The 10,096-nt window shown below is 48.9% G+C and overlaps 1 non-coding gene across 1 annotated transcript; it reads right to left on the reverse strand.

Annotated features, from left to right (window-relative positions):
- Positions 1-4,129: 4,129 nt before the first annotated feature.
- Positions 4,130-4,267, reverse strand: LOC119920033. Its single transcript, XR_005447804.1, has one exon. It is a non-coding gene; the product is annotated as a small nucleolar RNA SNORA7 (small nucleolar RNA).
- Positions 4,268-10,096: the final 5,829 nt, after the last annotated feature.

Below are 10,096 nucleotides of genomic sequence, written 5' to 3' on the forward strand. Positions count from 1 at the left end.
CCTTTCCCTTCACCGCTTTCCTACCACTAGCCCACAGCCCTGGATCACTGCCACTGTCCGCCTCCTTTGCTCTTATGCTCGAGCTGCCGAACGCTGCTGGTGAAAGTCTAAACACCATGCAAACCTCGTTCACTTCAAGTTTATCCTTTCCTGCCTTAACTCAGCCCTCTCCTCTGCCAGACAAAACTATTTCTCCTCCCTTATTGACACCCATGCCCATCATCCCCGTCAGCTCTTCCATACATTCAACTCCCTTCTCAGGCCCCCGGTTCCTCCCCCTCCTCCTTCCCTCACCCCCAACGATCTGGCCTCCTACTTCATTAATAAAATTAAATCCATCAGGTCCGACCTCCCCAAAGTCACTCCCCCCCCCCCTTCTCCAACCCCCCGGCTCTCAACACTCTCTGCTACTCTCCCATCCTTCCCAGCAGTATCCTCAGAGGAGCTCTCCTCCTTCCTCTCAAGTGCTACTCCGGCCACCTGTGCTTCTGACCCCATTCCCTCTCATCTCATGAAATCTCTCACTCCGTCCCTTCTCCTCTCCTTAACTTCCATCTTCAACCACTCACTCTCCACTGGTTCCTTCCCCTCTGTCTTCAAACATGCCCATGTCTCTCCCATCCTAAAAAACCCTCTCTTGATCTCACCTCACCTTCTAGTTATCGCCCCATCTCCCTCCTACCATTGCTTTCCAAACTCCTTGAACGAGTCGTCTACACACGCTGCCTCAAATTCCTCAACACCAACTCTCTCCTCGACCCCCTCCAATCTGGCTTCCATCCCCTACATTCCACGGAATCTGCCCTCTCAAAGGTCACCAATGACCTCCTGCTTGCCAAATCCAACAGCTGCTACTCTATCCTAATCCTCCTCGAACTCTCAGCTGCCTTCAACACTGTGGCCCACACCCTTCTCCTCAACACACTATCCAACCTTGGCTTCACAGACTCCGTCCTCTCCTGGTTCTCCTCTTATCTCTCCGGTCGTTCATTCTCAGTCTTTTTGCAGGCTCCTCCTCCCCCTCACATCCCCCTATTGTGGAGGTTCCTCAAGATTCAGTTCTTGGTCCCTTTCTGTTCTTGATCTACACTTACTCCCTTGGTGACATCATTCATCAATCGTATTTATTGAGTGCTTACTATGTGCAGAGCACATTCGCTCCCATGGCTTCAACTATCATCTCTACGCTGATGACACCCAAATCTACATCTCTGCCCCTGCTCTCTCCCCCTCCCTCCAGGCTCTCATCTCCTCCTGCCTTCAGGACATCTCCATCTGGTTGTCTGCCCGCCACCTAAAACTCAACATGTCCAAGACTGAACTCCTTGTCTTCCCTCCCAAACCCTGCCCTCTCCCTGACTTTCCCATCACTGTTGACGGCACTACCATCCTTCCCGTCTCACAAGCCCGCAACCTTGGTGTCATCCTCGACTCCGCTCTCTCATTCACCCCTCACATCCAAGCCATCACCAAAACCTGCTGGTCTCAGCTCCACAACATTTCCAAGATCCACCCTCCCTTTCCTCTCCATCCAAACCGCTACCCTGCTCATTCAAGCTCTCATCCTATCCCGTCTGGACTACTGCATCAGCCTCCTCTCTGATCTCCAATCCTCGTGTCTCTCCCCCACTTCAATCCATACTTCATGCCGCTGCCCAGATTGTCTTTGTCCAGAAACACTCTGGGCATGTTACTCCCCTCCTCAAAAATCTCCAGTGGCTACCAATCAATCTGTGCATCAGGCAGAAACTCCTCACCCTCAGCTTCAAGGCTCTCCATCACCTTGCCCCCTCCTACCTCACCTCCCTTCTCTCCTTCTACAGCCCAGCCCACACCCTCCGCTCCTCTGCTGCTAACCTCCTCACCGTGCCTTGTTCTCACCTGTCCCACCGTCGACCCCCAGCCCACGTCAACCCCCTGGCCTGGAATGCCCTCCCTCTGCCCATCCGCCAAGCTAGCTCTCTTCCTCCCTTCAAGGCCCTACTGAGAGCTCACCTCCTCCAGGAGGCCTTCCCAGACTGAGCCCCCTCCTTCCTCTCCCCCTTGTCCCCCTTTCCATCCCCCCATCTTACCTCCTTCCCTTCCTCACAGCACCTGTAGATATGTATATATGTTTGTACATATTTATTACTCTATTTATTTATTTATTTTACTTGCACATATGTATTCTATTTATTTTATTTTGTTAATATGTTTGGTTTTGTTCTCTGTCTCCCCCTTCTAGACTGTGAGCCCACTGTTGGGTAGGAACTATCTCTATATGTTGCCAACTTGTACTTCCCAAGCACTTAGTACAGTGCTCTGCGCACAGTAAGTGCTCAATAAATACGATTGATTGATTGATTGACTAAGGTGTGGTGAAGGGGGAGGGAGTTCTAGGCAAGAGGAAGGGAGCAAACCAAGAGTCAAAGGCAGGAGAGTCAGAAATGAGGCACAACATGAAGGTGATCTGGAGAGGAATGGAGAGTGTAAGCTGGGGTACAGTAGGAGAAGAGAGTGGATTTGATGCAGAGAGTTTTGGGTAATCATTAAATGTCTTTGAGGAGTGAAGAGATATGGGCAGAATGATATTTTAGAAAAGTGATCCAGGCAGCAGAGCGAAGTATAGACGAAGAGTGAAATAGAGAGAGACTGGGGCAGGAAGACCAGTGAGGAGGCTGATAAGGTAGTCTAGCAGGGATATGACAAGCCCCTCGGCCAGGGTTGTGGACATTTGGATAGAAAGGAAGAGGCAGATCTGTAAAAAGTTGTTGAGGAACAACTGACAGGATTCAGTGACAGATGAAATGTGAGAGTTGAAAGAAAGGGAGAAGTTGAGGCTAATGCCAATGTTATGGGCTTTGGAGACAGGTAGGATGGTGGCATTGCCAACTATGACAGAGAATTAGGCTGTGGAGGAGAGTCAATAGGATTGTCGACTGGTAGGGAGCAGATCAGATGGCAAGGGAAGAGGATGGCCATTCATTCAATCGTATTTATTGGGCACTTACTGTGTGCAGAGCACTGTACTAAGCGCTTGGGAAGTACAAGTTGGCAACAGAGATGGTCCCTACCCAACACCAGGCTCACAGTCTAGAAGGGGGAGACAGACAACAAAACAAAACATATTAACAAAATAAAATAAATAGAATAGTAAATATGTACAAGTAAAATAAATAGAGTAATAAATCTGTACAAACATAAATACAGGTGCTGTGGTGAGGGGAAGGAGGTAGGGCGGGGAAGATGGGGAGGGGGAGAGGAATGGGGGGGCTCAGTCTGGGAAGGCCTCCTGGAGGAGGTGAGCTCTCAGTAGGGCTTTGAAGGGAGGAAGAGAGCTAGCTTGGCAGATGTGCGGAGAGGGGGCATTCCAGGCCAGGGGGAGGACGTGGGCTGGGGGTCGATGGCAGGATGGGAGAGAACGAGGCACAGTGAGGAGGTTAGCAGCAGAGGAGTGGAGGGTGCGGGCTGGGCTGTAGAAGGAAAGAAGGGAGGTGAGGTAGGAGGGGGCAAGGTGATGGAGAGCCTTGAAGCCGAGAGTGAGGAGTTTTTGCCTGATGCTTAGGTTGACTGGTAGCCGCTGGAGATTTTTGAGGAGGGGAGTAACACGCCCAGAGCATTTCTGCACAAAGATGAGCCGGTCAGCAGCGTGACATATAGATTGAAGGGGGGAGAGATAGGAGGATGGGAGATCAGAGAGGAGGCTGATGCAGTAATCCAGTCGGGATAGGATGAGAGATTGAACCAGTAGGGTAGCGGTTTGGATGGAGAGGAAAGGGAGGTTCTTGGCGATGTTGCGGAGGTGAGAGAGGCAGTTTTTGGTGATGGATTGGATGTGAGGGGTGAACGAGAGAGCAGAGTCGAGGATGACACCAAGGTTGTGGGCTTGTGAGACGGGAAGAATGGTAGTGCCATCAACATTCATTCAATCATATTTATTGAGCACTTACTGTGTGCGGAGCACTGTACCAAGCTTTTGGGAAGTACAAGTTGGCAACATATAGAGATGGTCCCTACCCTACAGTGGGCTCACAGTCTAGAAGGGGAACAGTCAACAACAGTCAAAGGTCAACAGTAATGGGAAAGTCAGGGAGAGGGCAGGGTTTGGGAGGGAAGATATGCCATTGCTGCCCAGCACAGGTGAGTTTTGACTTGTAGCATATTGCCTTCCACTTGCTAGCCACTGCCCAAGCTAAGAATGGAATGGATATGCCTCTTCTTGACTCTCCCTCCAGTAGCTGAGACTGGTAGAGTACTGGAAACTCTCCAGGTGCTATCTTGAGAGGGGCATTAAATCCTTGGAAAACTACAATATAACAGAGATAATAATAATTGTGGTATTTGTTAAGCACTTACCATGTGCCAGGAACTGTACTAAGCACTGGGGTGGATAAAAGCAAATCATGCTGAACACAGTCCCTGTCCCACGTGGGGCTCACAGTCTGAATCCCCATTTTACACATGAGGTAATAGAGGCACAGAGAAGTGAAGTGACTTGCCCAAGATCACACAGCAGACAAGTGGCAGAGCTAGGATTAGAACCCATGACCTTCAGACTCCTAGGCCTGTGCTCTAGCCACTACACCATGCTGCTTTTCAGAGTTGGCAGATACATTCCCTGAAGGTTCCTTGCAAGCCCTCACCCTTTCTGGACCACCTGCCACCAGTGCTTCTGTTAGTAACTCAGAGACTGTTGGAAGAGTTTCCTAGAGGATCGGAGGTGTATTCTGACATTTCCTGCCACAACCCATAGCACCAACTCCACCAGCCCTTATCCACAAGGAGGAATGCATCCTCCCTGGATCCAGAGACAGGGAGTGGAGGAGCACTGGAGCAGATGGAACAAGCTATTGCTCCTGCTTCAGCTCACTACTCCCTAGAGTCTGTCCTTCTAGTTGAGCTCTTGGTAAACAGAGAAGCAGTGTGGCCTAGAGGAAAGAGCACAGGCCTGTGAGTCAGAGGACCTGCGTTCTAATCTCGGCTCTACCAATTGCTTGCTGTACAACCTTGGGCAAATCACTTAATTTCTCTGTGCCTCTGTTTCCTCAACTGTAAAATGGAGATTAAATACCTGTTCTCCCTCTTACTTAGACTATGAGCCCCATGCAGGATAGGGACTATGTCTGACCTGATTAACTTGTACTTACGCCACCACTTAGGACAGTTTTTGACATACAGTAAACTCTTAACAAATACCATTTAAAAAAAAAGCAACAGCAGCTGCAGCAACAGATTCCCTTTGGACCCAGCTCAGTGTGCTGCACCCTGAATATAGTCAGATGAGAGAGCAGAGTATGTAGTATAATAATTAATAATCATCATAATTATGGTATTTGTTATGGTATTTGCTATTATGTGTCAAGCACTGTTCTACACGCTGGGGTAGATACAAGTTAGTTTGGACACAATTCCTGTTATTCATGGGGCTCAGAGTCTAAATAGGAGGGAGAATCCATCAATCAGCGGTATTTATTGAGAGCCTACTGTGTGCAGAACACTGTAGCAAGTGCTTGGGAGAGAACAATACAACAGAGTTGGTAGACAAATGGAGTATGGAGGCTTCTCTCCATGGGAAGTAGTGTAGCCCTGTGGGAAAGAGCACTGGCCTGGGAAGCAGAGGACCTGGATTTTAATCCCAGCTCTGCCACTTACCTGCTGTGTGACCTTAGACAAATCACTTTGCTTCTCTGTACCTCAGTTTCCTCATCTGTAAAATGGGGGTTCAATATCTCTTCTCCCTCCCCTTTGGACTGTGAGCCCAACATGGGGCAGGGACTGTGTCCGGCATGATGATCTTGTATCTACTCCAGTGCTCAGTACAGTGCTTGGTAATGTGGGGGTTGGGGGGAGGGTCTGGATCAAGCCCCCTTAGTGCTCTGACCCTAGCTGTTTTTACAGATTTTGAGAGCCAGCCCCTTAGGGGCCCATCTCAAGTAGACCCACCTAATTGTTTCCATCTTTTGACCGTGTCAAGACTCTAGCTCTCAAAAATACCTTGCTCTTCCCGCCACTTCCCTTTCAACAGGCAAATTCAAGACTTTGTAGTTCAATTTTCTGCAGCTTGTCCTAGAGAAGGTTCCATCCAGAACAGTGACACTCCATTATCTGAAAAGGCAAATGGAAAAGTGTAAATGTAATTCCATGACTCATAAGATGCTAGGTGCCATTTTGGACTTGCAAATCTCCTCTATGTTTAGACCCCGGGTACTCTCCCTTGTCAGACAGCGATGCTCTAAGTTAGGACTTTTCAAAACCATGTACCGTAGTGCTTTGGGGTTCTATGTGAGATCCAAGGTTGGTGCTGGTGCCAGCCCAAACAGAGAAGGGCAACAACTCAGTTCTGGGAACTGGGCTACATCCTGCCGGGGTCCACTGCCAGCAGATCTTCAGTGGCTAGGAAGCAGGGACCAGCAGCTGAAGAGACAGCTAATGACCATGTCGTGAATCCTGGCCTGTGGATGTTGGAGTCATAATTGTTCGAGTGCAGAGCTGATGGAAGCATTCCATGGAGCCTGCATTACTTCAGAACCCTCACTGCCTTCCAAAGGCTGCCTGCAGGTCCTTCACACTAAAACCAGAAGTGGAGCAGAAAATGTCCCAAATGCACAGTCCCACCCAGGTCTCCGCAGGCACATGATCTGAATAAATGAGGCCCTTTCTTGAATTAGCCAAAGTCTATTTTAGGGTCCCAGACGATCTGCATGATGCCCCTGTGGGGATCCAACAGTGGGCCCAGTCCTCGAAAATAATAATAATGGTGGTATATATTGAGCACTTGCTAGGTGTCAAGCCCCAGACTAAGTACTGAGGTAGATACAGTGCCATCAGATCAGACATGGTCCTCCACAGACCACATGAGGCTCAGACCACATGAGGCTCAATAATAATAATAATGGTACTTGTTAAGTGCTTACTATGTGCGAGGCACTGTACTAAATGCCGGGGTGGATACAAGCAAATCAGGTTGGTTGCAGTCCCTGTCCCATGTGGGGCTAGGTCTAAGTAGGAGGAAAAACAGGTATTGAATCCCCACTTGACAAAGGAGGAAACTGAGGCACTGAGAAGTGAAGTAACTAGCCCAAAGACACACAGCAGACCAGTGGTGGAGCCAGGATCTGAACTCATGTCCTCTGACTTCCAGGTCTTGGGGGTCTTTCCTCAGGACTGCCATACTACTTCCTTTACTAATCATCCATGTCTGCGACGGATTTCCAGTGTCCATCCTCCTGGATGATCTGTGCCTCTCCTTTCAAAGCCCACCTCTTCTGTGAAGGCTTCCCTTCACACAGTAAGCACTCCATAAACACGATTGATTAATTGCAACACAAAGCTCCTCTGGCCTGCAGGTAAGAGGATTCATGCTTTTAAAGAGAACAAGACAGGGGGCTTCCAGTTTTGCCCCCGACCCCTGAGAGTCCAGCGTCGTAAGTACAGGCTGACTGTTTGGGTAAGGCCACTGGGGTTAACTCACACTTCCTGAATGCTAAACAAAAGCATGAACTGAAGAGGCCCAGTCATTCTCCTTGCCAAACAGCTCAAAGGAAGTGGATAAAACATTAGGGGGAAACCACACAAAGACAGCAAAAATAAAATCCACTTGGCCACTTAAATTCATCCCTGTGTGTTCCAAGTGAAAACAAGCTGCCAGCGTGCTATGCAGAGAGCAGGCCCTTAAACAAGAACCTTTGTCCCTTTTTACCAATACACAGTGAGAATCATGGAGCAACATCAGGCTTGAATTTTGTTTAGGAAGCACACCTCCACCTTCAAGGTGCATGGAGGGAAGAGGAGGAGCAGGAGGAAGGGGAAAATGGGGGAGGGGAGGCATAAATGTAGGGGGGGGGGGAGAATGAGGGAAGGGGGAGGAGGAGAACGAGGGGGGAGGAGAAGGAAGGGAGGAGCGGGGGAGAAGAGGAGGAGAAGAGGGAAGAGGAGCATGGGAGAATCAGAGGGAGAAGCAGCAGGGGGAGGGAAGGGGGAGGAGGAGAACGAGGGAGGAGGAGAACGAGGGGGGAGGAGAAGGAAGGGAGGAGCGGGGGAGAAGAGGAGGAGAAGAGGGAAGAGGAGCATGGGAGAATCAGAGGGAGAAGCAGCAGGGGGAGGGAAGGAGGAGAAGGAGCACGAGGGTGGTAGGAGGAGAAGCAGGAAGAGGAGGTGAAGAAAGAGGGGCAGGGGGAGGAGGAGGAAGAGAAGCTTGTATGGAAAGCATTCTTCATCACACTGTCACTCTGTAGTTCCATTTGCCCTGGTGGGTGAAACGGACCATGGAACGGACAATAGAAAGGTTTTTTCTCCTAATGGGTAAAGTCCCGGATTCTTGCCGCTATGGCCACCCAGGTCCCCGTGTAAGCCATGTCATCGGGAAAGATTCATTTGCCACTCCAACATTTTTGCCTCTGACATTCCCAATTGGCTGACTGCTAAGGAGATGATCTCACTCATCCAGGCTTTATAATAAGGATGTGCACTGAAAGAAGTGGAAAGTCTTTATCATTGTGGGCAGGGAATGTGTCTGCCAACTCTGTTGTATTGTACTGTCCCAAGTGCTTAGGACAATGTTCTGCACACAGTAAGTGCTCAACAAATACTTTTGATTGATCAATTGATAGATAGCAGCCAGGAAAGTGCACAATTCAGAGGCTGGGCCACCCTTTCCAGCTTGTCAAAGATACCTGAAGGTCAGCTCTCCAATTAATTCCAGTTGCCTTTAATGAAACTCCAGGCAACTGGTGGGAGGGAGAGCAGAGGGTCTCGAGGGCGTCCCCTGTCCAAACAATCAAAAGGACCCACCTACTCCCTGACCAAGCCTTTTTTTAAAATGGTATTTGTTAAGTGCTTACTATGTGCCAGGCACCGTATTAAGCACGGGGGTAGAGACAAGCTTCTCAGTTTGAACACAGTTCATGTTCCCCACTTGGGTTCCCCAGTTTACAGATGAGGTAACTGAGGCCCAGAGAATCAATCAATCAATCGTATTTATTGAGCACTTACTGTGTGCAGAGTACTGTACTAAGCGCTTGGGAAGTACAAGTTGGCAACGTATAGAGACAGTCCCTACCCAACAGTGGGCTCACAGTCTAGAAGAGTGGGCTCAAGTGAAGTGACTTGCCCAAGGTCACACAGCTGACAAGTGGCAGACCTGGGATTAGAACCCAGGTCCTCTGACTCTCACACCCATACTGTTAGAACCCAGGTCCTCTGACTCTCACGCCCATGCTTTTTCCACTAGGCCACACTGCTTCTCCTCTCCAAGATGCAATTCATTTAGTTCATCTTTTTATTTATTATTATCATTTATTCATCAGACTTATTTATTAATTTAAGAAGTGCTGACTACATGCCAAATAGCATGCTAATGGCTGAGGGTAAATACCGGATCATCCATCAAAGTCCCAACACGAGTTTCACCATCTACCCTCATTTGACAGATGAGGAAACTGAGACCCAGAGAGGGGAAAGGATTTCCCCAAGATCAGAAAGCAGGTGGGATTAGAACATGGGTCCCCTGGCTCCCAGTCCTTTCCTTTTTTTTAATTGAATTTGTTTAGCACTTTCTACGTGCCAGGCACTGTAGTAAGCACTGGGATAGATACAAGATAATTATGTTGGATCAGCTATTTATCATTTCAGTCTCAGTTTGAGCAAGCAGTCACTGTGGCGCATTGGTCTTTGGTGAGCTGAGGGAGAGAATGTAATATCAATCAATCAATCAATCAATCAATGGTATTTATTGAGTGCTTACTCTGTGCAGAGCACTGTACTAAGAACATGGGAGAGTGCAATATAACCGAGTTGGTAGACACATTCCCTGCCCACACCGAGCTTCCAGTCTAGAGATTTCCCTTTTTCCATGCTCCCCAATCAGCCACTTTTGCCACCTGGGGTCATCCAGCAAGGATTGTGAACACCTGACTGCCTTCCATCAGAAGTCTCTCCAGTCCATCAATCAGTCAATCGATGGTATTCACTGAATGCTCACAGTGTGCAGACCACTGTACTAAGAGCTTAGTAGAATACAGTGCAATAGCATAGGTGGACCTAATCCCTGTCCAGAAAGAGTTTACGGCCCTAGTCCCCAGTTCTCAAACTGGCGGTGGTTCAGCCTCTTATCACATCA

This window comes from Tachyglossus aculeatus, chromosome X1 (genome assembly GCF_015852505.1).
Source record: "Tachyglossus aculeatus isolate mTacAcu1 chromosome X1, mTacAcu1.pri, whole genome shotgun sequence".
NCBI lineage: Eukaryota > Metazoa > Chordata > Mammalia > Monotremata > Tachyglossidae > Tachyglossus > Tachyglossus aculeatus.